At 39.3% G+C, this 16933-nt stretch overlaps 1 protein-coding gene across 1 annotated transcript in view; it reads left to right on the plus strand.

Moving 5' to 3' along the window:
• Window positions 1-9382: 9382 nt before the first annotated feature.
• Window positions 9383-16933, plus strand: part of TNRC6C (trinucleotide repeat containing adaptor 6C) — a 145986-nt gene continuing 138435 nt past the window's right edge. The window contains 1 exon segment of the mRNA XM_037808093.1: window positions 9383-9936. The gene's annotated coding sequence lies outside the window, so the exon portion shown is untranslated.

Consider the following 16933-nt stretch of genomic DNA (forward strand, 5'->3'; position numbering starts at 1 on the left):
TTAAATCAACTGTATGAAAAAAAAGTTAAAAAGAAAACAAACATACAATAAAAGAACATTTCCAAGAGACCATAACAAGGGAGTAAGAAAAAGAAAACTAACCTAAGATAACTGCTTAACTTCCAACATGTTCCTACTTTACCCCAAGAAAGTTACCTAATATAGCAACATTTCTGTGAACTTGTTCCTACTATATCCATCAGAAATTAACAGACCATAGTCATTCCTGGGCATCCCCAGAACGTTAAATAGCTTATCTGTTCTTCTTGGATTATTGTTCCCCCTTCCTTAATTGCTCTCTATTGCTAGTTCCCCTACATTCTACATTATAAACCATTTGTTTTACATTTTTCAAAGTTCACATTAGTGGTAGCATATAATATTTCTCTTTTTGTGCCTGGCTTATTTCGCGCAGCATTATGTCTTCAAGGTTCATCCATGTTGTCATATGTTTCACGAGATCGTTCCTTCTTACTGCCGTGTAGTATTCCATCGTGTGTATATACCACATTTTCTTTATCCACTCATCTGTTGAAGGACATTTGGGTTGTTTCCATCTCTTGGCAATTGTGAATAATGCTGCTATGAACATTGGCGTGCAGATATCTGTTCATGTCACTGCTTTCCGATCTTCCGGGTATATACCGAGAAGTGCAATCGCTGGATCGAATGGTAGCTCTATATCTAGTTTTCTAAGGAACTGCCAGACTGACTTCCAGAGTGGCTGAACCATTATACAGTCCCACCAACAATGGATAAGAGTTCCAATTTCTCCACATCCCCTCCGGCATTTGTAGTTTCCTGTTTGTTTAATGGCAGCCATTCTAACCGGTGTTAGATGGTATCTCATTGTGGTCTTAATTTGCATCTCTCTAATAGCTAGTGAAGCTGAACATTTTTTCATGTGTTTCTTGGCCATTTGTATTTCCTCTTCAGAGAACTGTCTTTTCATATCTTTTGCCCATTTTATAATTGGGCCGACTATACTATTGTCATTGAGTTGTAGGATTTCTTTATATATGCAAGATATCAGTCTTTTGTCAGATACATGGTTTCCAAAAATTTTTTCCCATTGAATTGGCTGCCTCTTTACCTTTTTGAGAAATTCCTTTGAGGTGCAGAAACTTCTAAGCTTGAGGAGTTCCCATTTATCTATTTTCTCTTTTGTTGCTCGTGCTTTGGGTGTAAAGTCTAGGAAGTGGCCGCCTAATACAAAGTCTTGAAGATGTTTTCCTACATTATCTTCTAGGAGTTTTATGGTACTTTCTTTTATATTGAGATCTTTGGTCCATTTTGAGTTAATTTTTGTGTAGGGGGTGAGGTAGGGGTCCTCTTTCATTCTTTTGGATATGGATATCCAACTGTCCCAACCCCATTTGTTGAAAAGACCATTATGACTCAGTTCAGTGACTTTGGGAGCCTTATCAAAGATCAGTCGGCCATAGATCTGAGGGTCTATCTCTGAATTCTCAATTCGATTCCATTGATCTATATGTCTATCTTTGTGCCAGTACCATGCTGTTTTGGCAACTGTGGCTTTATAATAAGCTTCAAAGTCAGGGAGTGTAAGTCCTTCCACTTCGTTTTTCTTTTTTAGAGTGTCTTTAGCAATTCGAGGCATCTTCCCTTTCCAAATAAATTTGATAACTAGCTTTTCCAAGTCTGCAAAGTAGGTTGTTGGAATTTTGATTGGGATTGCATTGAATCTGTAGATGAGTTTGGGTAGAATTGACATCTTAATGACATTTAGCCTTCCTATCCATGAACATGGAATATTTTTCCATCTTTTAAGGTCCCCTTCTATTTCTTTTAGTAGAGTTATGTAGTTTTCTTTGTATAGGTCTTTTACATCTTTGGTTAAGTTTATTCCTAGGTACTTGATTTTTTTAGTTGCTATTGAAAATGGTATCTTTTTCTTGAGTGTCTCTTCAGTTTGTTCATTTCTAGCATATAGAAGCATTACTGACTTATGTGCATTAACCTTGTATCCTGCTACTTTGCTAAATTTATTAGCTCTAGTAGCTGTATCGTCGATTTCTCAGGGTTTTCTAGATATAAGATCATATCATCTGCAAACAATGACAGTTTTACTTCTTCTTTTCCAATTTGGATGCCTTTTATTTCTTTGTCTTGCCGGATTGCCCTGGCTAGCACTTCCAGCACAATGTTGAATAACAGTGGTGACAGCGGGCATCCTTGTCTTGTTCCTGATCTTAGAGGGAAGGCTTTCAGTCTCTCACCATTGAGTACTATGCTGGCTGTGGGTTTTCCATATATGCTCTTTATCATGTTGAGGAAGTTTCCTTCAATTCCTACCTTTTGAAGTGTTTTTATCAAAAAGGGATGTTGGATTTTGTCAAATGCTTTTTCAGCATCTATTGAGATGATCAATTGATTTTTCCCTTTTGACTTGTTAATGTGTTGTAATACATTGATTGATTTTCTTATGTTGAACCATCCTTGCATGCCTGGAATGAACCCCACTTGGTCATGGTGTATGATTTTTTTAATGTGTCTTTGGATTCGATTTGCAAGTATTTTGTTGAGGATTTCTGCATCTATAGTCATTAGGGAGATTGGCCAGTAGTTTTCCTTTTTTGTAGCATCTTTGCCTGGTTTTGGTATTAGATTGATGTTAGCTTCATAAAATGAGTTAGGTAGTGTTCCATTTTCTTCAATGTTTTGAAAGAGTTTGAGTGAGATTGGTGTCAGTTCTTTCTGGAAAGTTTGGTAGAATTCCCCTGTGAAGCCATCTGGCCCTGGGCATTTATTTGTGGGAAGATTTTTGATGACTGATTGGATCTCTTTGCTTGTGATGGGTTGGTTGAGGTCTTCTATTTCTTCTCTGGTCAGTCTAGGTTGTTCATATGTTTCCAGGAAATTGTCCATTTCTTCTACATTATCCAGTTTGTTGCCATACAGTTGTTCATAATATCCTCTTATAATTTTTTTAATTTCTTCAGGATCTGCAGTTATGTCACCTTTTTCATTCATTATTTTGTTTATATGGGTCTTCTCTCTTTTTGATTTTGTCAGTCTAGCTAGGGGCTTGTCAATCTTGTTGATCTTCTCAAAGAACCAACTTTTGGTGATATTTATCCTCTCTATTGTTTTTTTGTTCTCTATGTCATTTATTTCTGCTTTAATCCTTGTTATTTCTTTTCTTGTACTTGGTTTAGGATTGGTTTGCTGTTCATTTTCTAGCTTCTTCAGTTGATCCATTAGTTCTTTGATTTTGGCTCTTTCTTCCTTTTTAATATATGCGTTTAGTGCTATAAATTTCCCCCTTAGCACTTCTTTTGCTGCATCCATAGGTTTTGGTATGTTGTGTTCTCATTTTCATTCGTCTCTATGTATTTAGCAATTTCTCTTGCTATTTCTTCTTTAACCCACTGATTGTTTAGGAGTGTGTTGTTTAACCTCCAGGTATTTGTGAATTTTCTAAGTCTCTGATGGTTATTGACTTCTAATTGTATTCCATTGTGGTCAGAGAATGTGCTTTGAATAATTTCAATCTTTTTAAATTTATTGAGGCTTGTTTTATGTCCCAGCATATGATCTATTCTGGAGAAAGTTCCTTGAGCACTAGAAAAGTATGTGTATCCTGGTGATTTGGGATGTAATGTCCTGTAGATGTCTGTTAAATCTAATTCATTTATCAGATTGTTTAGGTTTTCAATTTCCTTATTGGTCTTCTGTCTGGTTGATCTATCTATAGGAGAGAGTGATGTGTTGAAGTCTCCCACAATTATTGTGGAAACATCAATTGCTTCCTTTAGTTTTGCCAGTGTTTCTCTCATGTATTTTGTGGCACCTTGATTGGGTGCATAGATATTTACGATTGTTATTTCTTCTTGCTGAATTGCCCCTTTTATTAGTATGTAGTGGCCTTCTTTGTCTCTCAAAACATCCCTGCATTTGAAGTCTATTTTATCTGAGATTTATATTGCTACACCTGCTTTCTTTTGGCTGTAGCTTGCATGAAATATTTTTTTCCATCCTTTCACTTTCAGTTTCTTTGTGTCCCTGTGTCTAAGATGAGTCTCTTGTATGCAACATATTGATGGTTCATTTTTTTTATCCATTCTGCGAATCTGTATCTTTTAATTGGGGGGTTTAACCCATTTACATTCAACGTTATAACCGTGAAGGCATTTCTTGAATCAGCCATCTTATCCTTTGGTTTATGTTTGTCATATTTTTCCCCTCTGTCTATTAATATCCTTTATTGTACCCATACTGAATCTCTTTAGTACTGAACCTTTCTCCAAGTCTCTCTGTCCTTTCTTTGTTTCTCTGTCTGTAGGGCTCCCTTTAGTATCTCCAGTAGGGCAGGTCTCTTGTTAGCAAATTCTCTCAGCATTTATTTGTCTGTGAAAAATTTAAGCTCTCCCTCAAATTTGAAGGAGAGCTTTGCTGGATAAAGTATTCTTGGCTGGAAATTTTTCTCACTCAGAATTTTAAATATATCGTGCCACTGCCTTCTTGCCTCCATGGTGGCTGCTGAGTAGTCACTACTTAGTCTTATGCTGTTTCCTTTGTATGTGGTGAATTGCTTTTCTCTTGCTGCTTTCAGAACTTGCTCCTTCTCTTCTGTGTTTGACAGTGTGATCAGAATATGTCTTGGAGTGGGTTTATTTGGATTTATTCTATTTGGGGTTCGCTGAGCATTTATGATTTGTGTATTTATGTTGTTTAGAAGATTTGGGAAGTTTTCCCCAACAATTTCTTTGAATACTCTTCCTAGACCTTTACCCTTTTCTTCCCCTTCTGGGACACCAATGAGTCTTATATTTGGACGTTTCATATTATCTATCATATCCCTGAGGTCCATTTCGATTTTTTCAGTTTTTTTCCCCATTCTTTCTTTTATGCTTTCATTTTCCATTCTGTCATCTTCCAGGTCACTGATTCGTTGTTCAACTTCCTCTAGTCTTGTACTATGAGTGTCCAGAATCTTTTTAATTTGGTCAGCAGTTTCTTTAATTTCCATAAGATCATCCATTTTTTTATTTAGTCTTGCAATGTCTTCTTTATGCTCTTCTAGGGTCTTCTTGATTTCCTTTGTCTCCCGTACTATGGTCTCATTGTTCATCTTTAGTTCTTTGAGTAGCTGCTCTAGGTGCTGTGTCTCTTCTGATATTTTGATTTGGGTGCTTGGGCTTGGGTTATCCATATCGTCTGGTTTTTTCATATGCTTTATAATTTTGTTGTTTTTGGCCTCGTGGCATTTGCTGAACTTGATAGGGTTCTTTTAGGATTTGCAGACCAATTGAAGTCCTTATCTCTAATTTATCAGATCTACAGCTTCGTGGAGTACACTTTCTCTAACTAACCAGCAGGTGGCGTCCACGAGCCACCTGTTCTCCACAAGCCAGTTCTCCCCTGCTTAGCCTTTTTGGTGAGTAGGGGAGTGAGTCTTGTGGGGTCCAGTTGGTGTACCAAGCTTGCGTGTGTAGTTGGTGTTGCCTGCCCTGTATATGTGGCGTGTTTCTGGGCAGTCAGGGAGGGGGGCGTGGCTCTAACAATCAAATCTCCCTGGTGATCCTAGAGTTTTAAAGCTGCTGCAATAGTCTAATCCTTCAGTTCAGTCCTGCCACAGTTTGTCTCTGCCACTGACCCACAAGTCCTTGGTATTGGCGTATGGCTCCTGAGACTTGCAAGTGGGCCCCTCTTCCAGGCCGTGCACCCCGGGTCCTCTGTTGAGGGATGACTGTACTATGTCACATGGGAGTGCCGTCCCCCCAGGGCAGTTCTGGGCTGCTGGGCTGTGTAGGGAGGCTCCCAGTCTGCTGAAATGATGGCTGAATGGGGCTTTGTTAATTCACACTGCTCTACCTTCCCAACTCTGGGCCAATCAGCTGAGGTTGCAGGGAAGGCTAATGTCCACGCCCAGTTTTGTGGTGTGTGCCTGTTATTTGAAGCACTTCCGTCACACTGGGTTGTCTGGGGCAGTTATGGGCTATGGGGCTGGTGATGGGCAGGAGTGTTTCCTGTCCACCAGGATGATGGCTGTGAGCGGACACCCCCCTTTTCTTGGGAAGTTGTGGTGTTTAGTGAATTTTCTCAGCCACTGGATTAGTGTGTTTTGTCTCAGAGCTCTCCTAGTTCTGCTCTTGACTTGACCTGCCCAAATTGCAAGTCTTTGAAGCTTTCTGTATTGGGCTTCTTAGAGTAATTGTTTTAGAAAAAGAAAAAAGGATTTAAAAAAAAAAGAAAAAAAAAAGGGCCCTCCTCAGAGATCTAATGGGTTATTGAAATGCTAAGAGACAAAGCAACCAGGGCCATTAAGGAAAGGTCCACAGGGCAGAGAGATCAGCTTTTCTTCGGGATTTGCATATGCGCCTCAGGGCCTGAGCTCGGGCCTGAGCTCTGCCCTTCCCCTTTCTATGTTCACCAGAACTCCAAAAATCCTCCGCTTTTGTTTTGGAGTTTTTTGTGTTGTTTTTTTTTCTATGCCTGTCTCCTCTCTGCTGGGCTGGCTGCTCTCAGATTCTCTGGTGTCTGGTCTCCATCTATCTATGGTTGGAGTTTGGATCAGCAGAATGAGTTTCCGGTAAGGGCTGCCACTGCAGTTCTCCCTTCTCCTTCCCAGAGCTGACAGCCCCTCCTCCCACGGGACTGAGCCTGGCAGGGAGGGGCGCGGGTCCCCTGGCCGCAGAAACTTACAGATTTCGCTGATCTCAGCAGTTCCACGTTTTCATGAGTGTTGTATGAAGTATGCCCAAAGTCAGATTGCTCTGTGGTGTCCAGTCCACGCAGTTCCTGGCTTTCTACCTACTTTCCTGGAGGAGTAACTAAAACATACAGCTCACCAGTCTGCCATCTTGCCCCGCCTCCCCAATCCATTGACATTTAAGATGACAACTGAGAAGGAAGAATTTACTTCTGCTGTGTAGCTGTTTGTTTTCTGTATGTCTTGTTATGTTTTTGTTCCTCAGTTACTTCATTACTGCCCCTCTCTTTTTTTTTTTTTTTGTAGTTAGTTGCTGTTTTTGCAGTGTACCATTTTGATTTCCTTTCTTCTTTCCTTTATATTTTTTAGTTATTTTCTCATTGCTTACCTTTGTAGTTACAATGAATATCTTAAACCAATTACAACCTAGTTTAACTAGTGCCAAGCTAGTTTCAATAGTATATAAACTCTCCTACATATTACTTTCTCTCCCTCTTATATTGTTATTGTCTCAGATTACATTGTGCCAATTAATATACATTGTGCCAATTAATATACATTGTGCCAATTAATATAGATTTAAAATATTATTTTCCCTTTTGCTTGTTCAGTCATATGGGAGGAAATGGATTGTTTTGGTTCCAAACTAAAAATACAGCAATACAGGATTGTATGTTTACCTGTATAGTTACCTTTACCATTGTCCTTTATTTCTTCTAATGGCAAATGTTTTAATTTTTCCTTCATTTTTGAGAGATAATTTTGCAAAATACAGAATTATTGGTTGATAATTGGTTGAAGGGATTTTTTGTTTAAGGACTTTAAAGATGCCATTCCACTGTCTTCTGGCCTCTGTGGTTTCTGATGAGAAATCCACTGCTAATCTTATTGGGGATTCCTTGCATGTGACAAGTCATTTCTCTCTTTCTGCTTACAAAATCCTGTGTCTGGGTTTTGATCATTTCATTATAATATGTCTTGGTGTAGCTTTCTTCAAGTCTATCCTGCTTGGAATTTGTTGAGCTTCCTGGATATGTATATTCATGTCTTTCATCATATTTGGGAAGCTTTCAGCCATTATTTCTTCAAATAGTTTTTCTGCCGCTTTCTTTCTCTCTCTTGTCTTTCTAGCTTCCAGTGATGTATAGATTGGTACACTTGATAGTGGCCCACAGGACCTGAAGGTCTATTCATTTTTCTTCACTATTTTTTCTTTCTGCTTCTCACACAGGATCTTTTCAATTGTCTTGTCTTCAAGTTTGCTGCTCCTTTCTTTTGCCTGTTCTATTCTGCTGTTAAATCGTCTAATGAGTTTTTCATTTCAATTACTGTACTTGGCAGCTCCAAAATTTTGTTTGGTTCCTTTTTATAATTTTCATCTCTTTATTTTGTTCCGATGTTTTCCAAATCTACTGTAATTCTTTGTATATTCGTTCCTTTAACTCATTGACCATATTTTAGACAGTAGACTTAAAATCTTTGACTAACAGTTCCAACGTATGAACTTCCTCAGGGAGGTTTTGGCAAATTCTTTTTTTCCTGTGAATAGGTCATACTTTCCTGTTTCTTTGTGTGTTCTGTAATTTTTTTGTTGAGAACTTGACTTTCTGAGTATTATGTTCTCCCAATCCTCTGGGATTCCTAGATGTGCGGGACTTAACAACTTGTGGGTTTTCCAAACTACTTTTGCTCCCAATTAAGAGAAAAGAGAGAGGGAAAAATAAAAACTTCCACTTCTTTGAGTCTCCACTGCCACTTTTGCCTGAGGGGGCTTGGAATAATGACTGCCTTCAAAGTTGCCCTGCAATCTACCATACATCCCTGGATCTTGGGGGCCCAGTCCATGTGACGGTGAAGTTCACATGTAAATTTGGGTTTGTTATGGTGTCCAGTTGTTTTGGTCAAGCAAGCACTGGCCTGATTGTTTTCTATGAGGGCATTTTGTGGTTTTAAGTCATTAATCAGTTGATTGGATCTATACTTGATTACATCCATAATCAACAAAGAAAATGGCCTTCAACAAGGAAAGAGGTCTCATCCTGCCAGTTGAAGACCTCACAGGGAGAACTGATGACTTCAGCAGTCGGAAAGAAGAGTTTCTATCCCTACTTCAGTTGCCAGATTCTCCTGGGAAATTCATCAAAATGTTCATCAGAGTTCCCAACTTATGGCCTGCCCTACAGTACTCAGACCTGCCAATCCCCACATTTGTGTGAGCCATTTCCTATAATGATCTCATAATATTTACATATATACATACATACATGTATATGTGTATGTATTGATATCTCCTGTCAGTTCCATTTCCCAGAAGACTCCTAACACAGTCCTTATAGCTCACCCTGGCACCAGCTGGCTGCCCAGGAACCCAGGCTGCAGTCCCCATTGCTGCCTGCCATGCAGTTAGGGGATAGGGATGATAGGGATGATAGTGGCTATGCAGAGGCTGAAATTCACTGTTATTTACCACAATTTTCAAGTCTCTTCTCCAGCTCTTCTCTGGAAGCTGCACAGTGTTAAAGTAGGTCCAGAGTTTCAAAATAGTTGATTCATACAGTCCCTGCAAGTTCAACAGTTGTTTTGGTGGAGGGATTGATTCCTGAAGCTTTGTAGTACCCCATCTTCCCACAATCCTCTCCAAGAAATATATCTTGAGGATGTTGTATTTTGGGGTCATTTTATAACAGCTTAGCATGTACTGTAACTAATGTATCACCTAAGCGATTATTTTGTTTAGGCTCTTCAGTTTCCCAAAAATGAGATTGGTTCATTTTAAATCTGCAGTTTGTGGCCTTCCCTCTTGGTCTGCAGTAAAGACTACATGCTCTCTAGGGATGCATTGTGGTATAATGAATGAAGCATGTGTTTGGGACTCAGTCAGACTTTGACTTGATTGACAGCTGTCACTTTGTGTGTCACCTTCCTCTCTGTGCACTGCAGCAGGATTGTTCTGAACAGTGAATGAGATCATCTATTTAAAAGGTCTTCCTAGCTCACTGCCTGGTAAATTACAGCTATTGCTATCATTAGATTTTTCCAAAGAATGTAATCTCCAACTACCCTAGTATTTATTCAGTTGAAACTTGGTGTTTATGGAGAATTGTTTGATTTTATAGGTTTTATGTTTGGAATGAGCAAAACTACCAGAAATGTTCCTGGTTGGACCATGTTGCCTTGTTTCCTGAGAGAATTGCTGAAGTTTTGAGAATTCACTGATTTTTCTCATCGAGCTTTTGCCAGAAAGGATGCTAGTGCTGCAGGTAATGTTTTAATAAAGCCTGCATGTCACGTGCTTTAGGGTGGAAGGAAGCAGACCAATGCTTTACTCTGTGTCACCGGCCTAAGGTACTGCCTAAAAAACTTGTTTTTGTACTTAAGTACGAGGGAAACTTTTCCCTCTCTTACAGGTGTGTTCTCATGGTTAATGGAAGTCCACAAAGCAAATGCACAGAGAGAGCATTTGAATGGTGAATATGAACGTAATTTGGTGAATTGGTAATTGTTTTTCACTATAGGACAAATTGTAGGTTAGCTCTGAGCATATTTATTAATATAATTATTAATTAGACTGAGGCCTCTTGAATAGATAAACTCTAGATTACTTTTTTTTTAAATAAATTCAAAGTTGCATGAATAGTTGCAAAAACAATACTAGCCCCATACACAGAATTCCATCATACCCTGACTCCCCTCCCCCGATAGCTCAATCCACCAACTTTAACATGCTGTCATATCACTATTTCTTTCCCTCCCTATCTATCATCCATCATATATTTCTCTGTCTTCTGAACATATGAGAGCTAGCTGCACACATCCTTGAACATACACTATAATTCATGTATGTACTTCCCATGAACAAGAACATCGTTTTATGTAATTCCGTTAAGCACAGCTAAGAAGTATAAGAGATTCAACAATGATACAATGCTTATATTCTGTATTTCCTTTTCCTTATGTCTCAACTGTGTCCCTTCGAGCCACCTGTCCTCCACCCTCCAATCCCATTCAAGTTCATCCTTAGCATTCAGTTGTCGTCTAGTTAGACTGTCTTTTTTTTTTTTTTTTCCTTTTTTCAATTGTGGAAACATATATACAGCCTAAATCTTCCCATTCCACCCCCTCCCTAGCCTTCCATTAGTGGGATTAATCGCATTTAGAATGATGTTATGCTCTTTCCCACCATCCATTGCTAGAAATTTCCCTTCACCTCAAACAGCAACCCTACACTCCTTTCTTAACTTCCCATTGCCCCTTCCCCTATTTCTCTTAACCCAAACTCTAATTTCATCTCTATGGTTATATTCTCTGATAATTTCTTTGTGTTTATTGTGGGGCTTAAAATTAACCTCTTAAATCCTTATCAATCTTGTTTTTCTTTGATACCACCTTCACTTCAATAGGGCACATAAACTATGTTCCTATACTCCTTCATTCCCCCACCTTTATATAGTTGTCTAAAATTACATATTTTACATTGAGTTCAAAACCACTGATTTGTCCTTAGAGTTTGTGTATTTTTTATCATGTAGGAAGTAAATAGTGGAGTTATAGTTCAAAAATTATTGACTTCTATTTGTATTCCATTGTGTTTGGAGAATGTTCTTTGAGTATATTCAATTTTTTTTTTTTTTTTTTTTTTTTTAATTTCTTGAGGCTTGTTTTATGTCCCAGCTTATGGTCCCTTCTGGAGAAAGATCTGTGATCACTAGAGAAAAATGAGTGTCCTGGTGATTTGGGATGTAAGGTACTATATATGTCTGTTAAAATTCTCTGTATCTCTTTCTCCTTTCTTTGTCTCTCTGTTGGTAGGGCTCCCTTTAGTAGTATCTGAAGTAGGGCAGGTCTTTTATTGGCAAAGTCAGCATTTGTTTGTCTGTGAAAAATTTAAGCTCTCCCTCAAATTTGAAGGAGAGTTTTGCTGGATAAAGTATTCTTGGCTGGAAATTTTTCTCTCTCAGAATTTTAAATATGTCATGCCACTGCCTTCTCGCCTCCATCGTGGCCACTGAGTAGTCACTACTTAGTCTTATATTGTTTCCTTTGTATGTGGTGAATTGCTTTTCTCTTGCTGCTTTCAGAACTTGCTCCTTCTCTTCAGTATTTGAGAGTCTGATCAGAATATGTCTTGGGATGGGTTTATTTGGATTTATTCTATTTGGAGTTTGCTGGGCATTTATGCTTTGTGTGTTTATATTGTGTATAATGTTGGGGAAGTTTTCCCCAACAATTTCTTTGAATACTCTTTCTAGACCTTTACCCTTGTCTTCCCCTTCTGGGATACCAATGAGTCTTAAGTTTAGACGTTTTATTTTATCTATCGTATCCCTGAGATCCACTGCGATTTTTTCAATTTTTTTCTCCATTCTTTCTTGTGTTCTTTCATTTTCTGTTCTGTGGATTTCTAGGACACTGAGCTGTTGTTCAGCTTCCTCTAGTCTTGTATTGTGAATATCCAGAGTCTTTTTAATTTGGCCAACAGTTTCTTTTATTTCCATAAGATCTTCTATTTTTTTATTTACTCTTGCAGTGTCTTCTTTATGCTCTTCTAGGGTCTTTTTTATGGCGCTTATATCCTGGGCCATGGTCCTCTTGATGTCCTTTAAATCCTTTGCCATGTTTTCGTTCTTTGATTGTAGTTCTTTAATTAAATTTGCGAGGTATAACGTTTCTTCCGAAATTTTGATTTGTGTGTTTGGAGCTGGTTTCTCCATATCATCTGGTTTTATCATATGCATTAAGATTTTCTATTGTTTTTGGCCTCTTGGCATTTGTTTTGCTTGATAGAGTTCTTTCAGGTTGTATCAAAAAAAAAGGGATATCAATCTAATTTTTCAGAGACACAGTTTGGTGACGTACACTTTCCCTAAGTAACCAGCAGATGGCGTCTGTGAGCCACCTATATCCCTCCAGTCAGTTCTCATGTAGTGAGGGGAAATGATTCTTGTGTGTTCAGTTGGAGAGCTCAGCCTGGGCGCACCGCTGGAGTCGCCCGCCTTGAATGTGGGGCGCGCGCACGGGTGGCCAGGGAGGAAGGGCAGCTCTCTCTCGGTGTCCCATAAACCACCGGACTTGGCGTAGCGCCCCTGGGTTCTCCGAGCGGATCCCCCTTCCCAGCCGCAATCCTCCCTCAGCCGAGGGGGTTGCCGTGCTACGTCATCAGTGTGTGCCATCCCTCTAGGGAAGCCCTGGGCCGCTTGGCTGTGCCGTGGGTCTCTCAGCTCGTTTCAGAATGCAGAATGTGTGAGGCTGTCTTTACTGCAATGCCTTGTGGGCCGAGAGCAGCTGAGGTTTTCTCTACAGAGAGAGAGTGAGAGACAGAATATTGCCCCCGATTCTCCCAAGGTCAGTTGTCACCATAAGCCTCTGTCTGCTTGTTGAGGATTCGCTGTCTGCATTGAGCAGTTATTATTAAAACCTCACCTGGAGCTGGGCTGAGAAAGTGCACGGCGCGGCTTCCGTGAGGGAGGGGCTCCCGGCTCTAGGTTCTCGGCTCTCAGCACGGGTCCGCAATTTTACTTACAGATTTTATGCTGTGATCTCAGGCATTCCTCCCAATTCATGTCAGTGGATATTGAGTGTATTGTCACGTTTGTCTCCCTGCTACCATTCCAGGTTATTTACTGGTTTTTTGTTCATTTATGAATTGTTCTGGGGAGACTAAGTCTTCCACTTCTTTCTATGCCGCCATCTTCCCAGAATCCGTCTAGATTACTTTTTAAAGAAATAAGAAAGCCAAAGTGGTGGAAGTAAGCAGTAAGTCAACTTTGTGGGAGCAATAGGAAACTTTCGCTTTTTAAAATTGTCATATGAATATAGTGGTAGGTACACAGTCCATACAAGTTTAAATATTTTGGGTATTATAATTTTTGTTTTAAGACAGTAGTTCCCAGGCAGTAAAGTGCAGAATGATAATTTGTGACTATTGTTAGTGCAGTATACAAAATGTGGGCCTAAGTAGATCACGGCCTCCAATGTGATCGCAGTTTGCTCAATAAACACTACATTGCTCATTCATTGTTGAATGAATGACTAAAGACTAAAGCTGATTATATAAGAACAGTCTGGCAAATTATAGAATACTTGTTTTTCTTAATTAGGTAATTCTTGTAGACCTCTACCTAAACATTTTTCTTGGCCTGTGAACCTGGTGTGTGCTTGAAAAATAAAACAGAAAATTAAAACTCTTTCTGTAATTAATATTTTTCAAATAGATTTTTTCCCTCATCCTTTATAAGATATGAATTTTTACATTTCCTATTCTCAATGTGAAGTATCAACAAACCTTTTAGTACCTGTGCTTTTTTCTGCACAAATATAATTGGTCACATGTATATTTTTTAAATTGGTTTCATTGTAGAAATTGTTTAGGCAGGCATTTGAGACCTGTATTAGTTTGTAACTCCAGCCCATACCCTGGAACCTCCTATCTTACTAGTCTTACCTACAAACCCTGGGCTTCAAAGATGTTTCTGGATTGGAGGCTGGGTGGATAGGTGGTGGTATCATCTCTTTTTATACTTGACTTTTCCCTTGCGTGGATTGTCATAAAGCTATTTCTGTACAGGTCTTGTACACTTGCCTGCTTTCCCAAATTAGAGCCCTTCTTTGAGCACAGGTTAGTTAAATGGCTCCTGAAACCAAATCTGCATAGTTAACAGCCAATTTAGCTCGTAGAATTGCAGAATATTTAAAGTTACTCTAGAGATCATCTCTTCTCCAGTTCTCAAATTTATTAACTATCTAAACCCTCCATTTCATCACTGGTGTGACTGGCGTACAGTTGAACGTTGCTGAGAATTTGTCCTTTCTTTTCTTTAATCATGAAGGAAATCTTTTCCTACACTTTTCCAAACATGCCACAGGTTTTGAAACTTAGGAATATGAAGTTAGCAAAAGTCAGGCAAATAGAGTCTTTTATACCCCATCCATCAGGTTAGATATTTCAGGTCTTGTAGTTACATACTTTAATGTAGTTTATTCATCATTTAGGCAAATCTATGAATTTTATTTATTGGTGTATTAGCAGTTTTTAAAGTCTCCAGTTTATTGGCAGGATTGAAGTAGGCTCTGATTTAAGGATTCCTCTATCAGTCTGGAACCAGGCTGTCCTGTTGTCAGGGAAAGCTGTTACTCTCACTGGAGACTGGAGGGCCTGGGTGGTAAGAACTAAGGAGAACTCTAAAGAATGTGGGGATGACAGTGCCCTAGGGCTGAGATGGACCCCCGTTGAGAGGCCTCAGCCTGGCTCACTGGGCACCGTGCTGGGGAACTTCCCAGAAATCCACCCTCTAGGGTGAGCCCTGTTCATGGGAAAGTGTCTCACTGGAAGCGCTCTGCTACAGAACCGGGAAGCTGCCGGCCACCAGGTGCTGGAGAAGGTCTTCACTGGTGATGCTGGAGCTGGATGCTGGGGAAGCATGCCTGTGGCAGAGCCCTCCAGACCCTTTTCTCCCACTGTGTCTCTCTAGCACCTTCTAGTGAAAAAGCTTAGCTGGTACCAGCTGGCAAAGAAAAAGTGCTTAAAGGTGCCATATCCATTTTCACAGAGCAGGCAAAAAGAGTTACATTTGAAGCTGGAGAGGCAGTAAATCAATACTCAATACATTTCCCCACCTCCGAACTCCTTACTAGCTGGAAATAGACACTCTTGGGGGAAAAAAGTACTTGTCCTTTGTTACATAGCACGTATTTTTAAATTTTCTGCCAAACAATGAAATCCTTTAAGACACATATTATTAACCACTTCAGCACACCAGTACACGATATCTGAGAGACCAGTGGTGACTGTTTCCATTAGTTTAAACGTATTTAAAGTACATGTGTTCAGGTGTCATTATGTAAAGCAGCTAAGAAAATAGAGCTCCATTAAAAATTATAGTGTCATTTTCTGACTTAATTTGAGGCTATCTTAAACTCCAAAATGAAATTTAAAAAGGTTTTCACAAAGCAGCACATAAAACTTATACTTGTAGTTGACATGTTACTATAGGAATACTAAAACAGTTTTTATAGTGGTAAGAATGTTTACTGATCTTGAAAATTTTGAGACAAATCATAGTTAAGTCAAGTTTTCCATCTGCTGAGTCAGCCGAAGTTTAAACAAATAGATTAGCAAGAAACTGTATTTATCAAGATCCTTTGGTAATCAGCAACAAAGAACGACTCTAAGAGGGAAAAAGAGGGACTCTTGGAGGATATGATGTAGTAGGCAGAATTGCAGGACAGGCAGAAGGGATAATCCAGGCAGCAGGCAGTAATGGGTGAGTTATTTTAGGGTGAATCTGCTCCAGATTGCCATTTCCATTTGGGTCGCAGAGTCCAGGAGTGTTTTGGTTGGCTGAACGTGAGTCTCGTGCTCAGCCCTTGACCAGGAGAGAGCAGGGCAGTGAGCAATTCAAGGGTCTTGAATGTGTAAGTTTATGTATGTCACCAAATTTGGGGATTTTTCAGATATATTTTCTGCACCAGTCTCTTTTTTGATGTACTTCTAGAACTCCAGTGACACAACTGCTGGACATTTTGACATTGTCCCATAGGTGCCTAAGGCTCTGTTCATTTTTTTTTTTTTTCAATATTTTTTTCTCTTCTGTTCAGATTGGGTAATTTCTGTTGCTTTGTCTTCAGGTTCACAGACTCTTTCCTCTGTCATGCCCATTCTTCTGTTGAGTCCATCCAGTGACTTTTTTTTTTTTAATTCAATTTTATTGAGATGTATTCACATACCATACAGTCATCCACAGTGTACAGTCAGTTGTTCACAGTACCATTATATAGTTGTGCGTTCATCACTTCAATCAATTTTTGAACATTTTCATTACCACACACACACACACATAAGAGTAAAAGTTAAAGTAAAAAAGAACACCCAAAACATCCCATACCCCTCCAGCCCCCTATTATTCATTTACTTTTTTTGCTCATTTCCCTACTCATCTCTCCATAAACTGGATAGAGAGAGTGGGAGCCACAAAGTTTTCACAATCACACGTCACACATTGTAAGCTTTATAGTTACACAATCATCTTCAAGCATAAAGGCTACTGGGTTGCAGTTCAGCACTTTCAGGCATTTTCCTTCTAACTATCCCAGTACACTAAAAACTAAAAAGGGATATTTATATACCGCATAAGAATAACATCCTGAATAACCTCTCTGCTCAACTTGAGATCTCTCAGCCACTGAAACTTTATTTTGTTTCATTTCTTTTCCCCCTTTTGGTCAAGAAGTCTTTCTTAATCCCACAGTGCCAAGGCCAAG

This window comes from Choloepus didactylus, chromosome 18 (genome assembly GCF_015220235.1).
Source record: "Choloepus didactylus isolate mChoDid1 chromosome 18, mChoDid1.pri, whole genome shotgun sequence".
Lineage (NCBI taxonomy): Eukaryota > Metazoa > Chordata > Mammalia > Pilosa > Megalonychidae > Choloepus > Choloepus didactylus.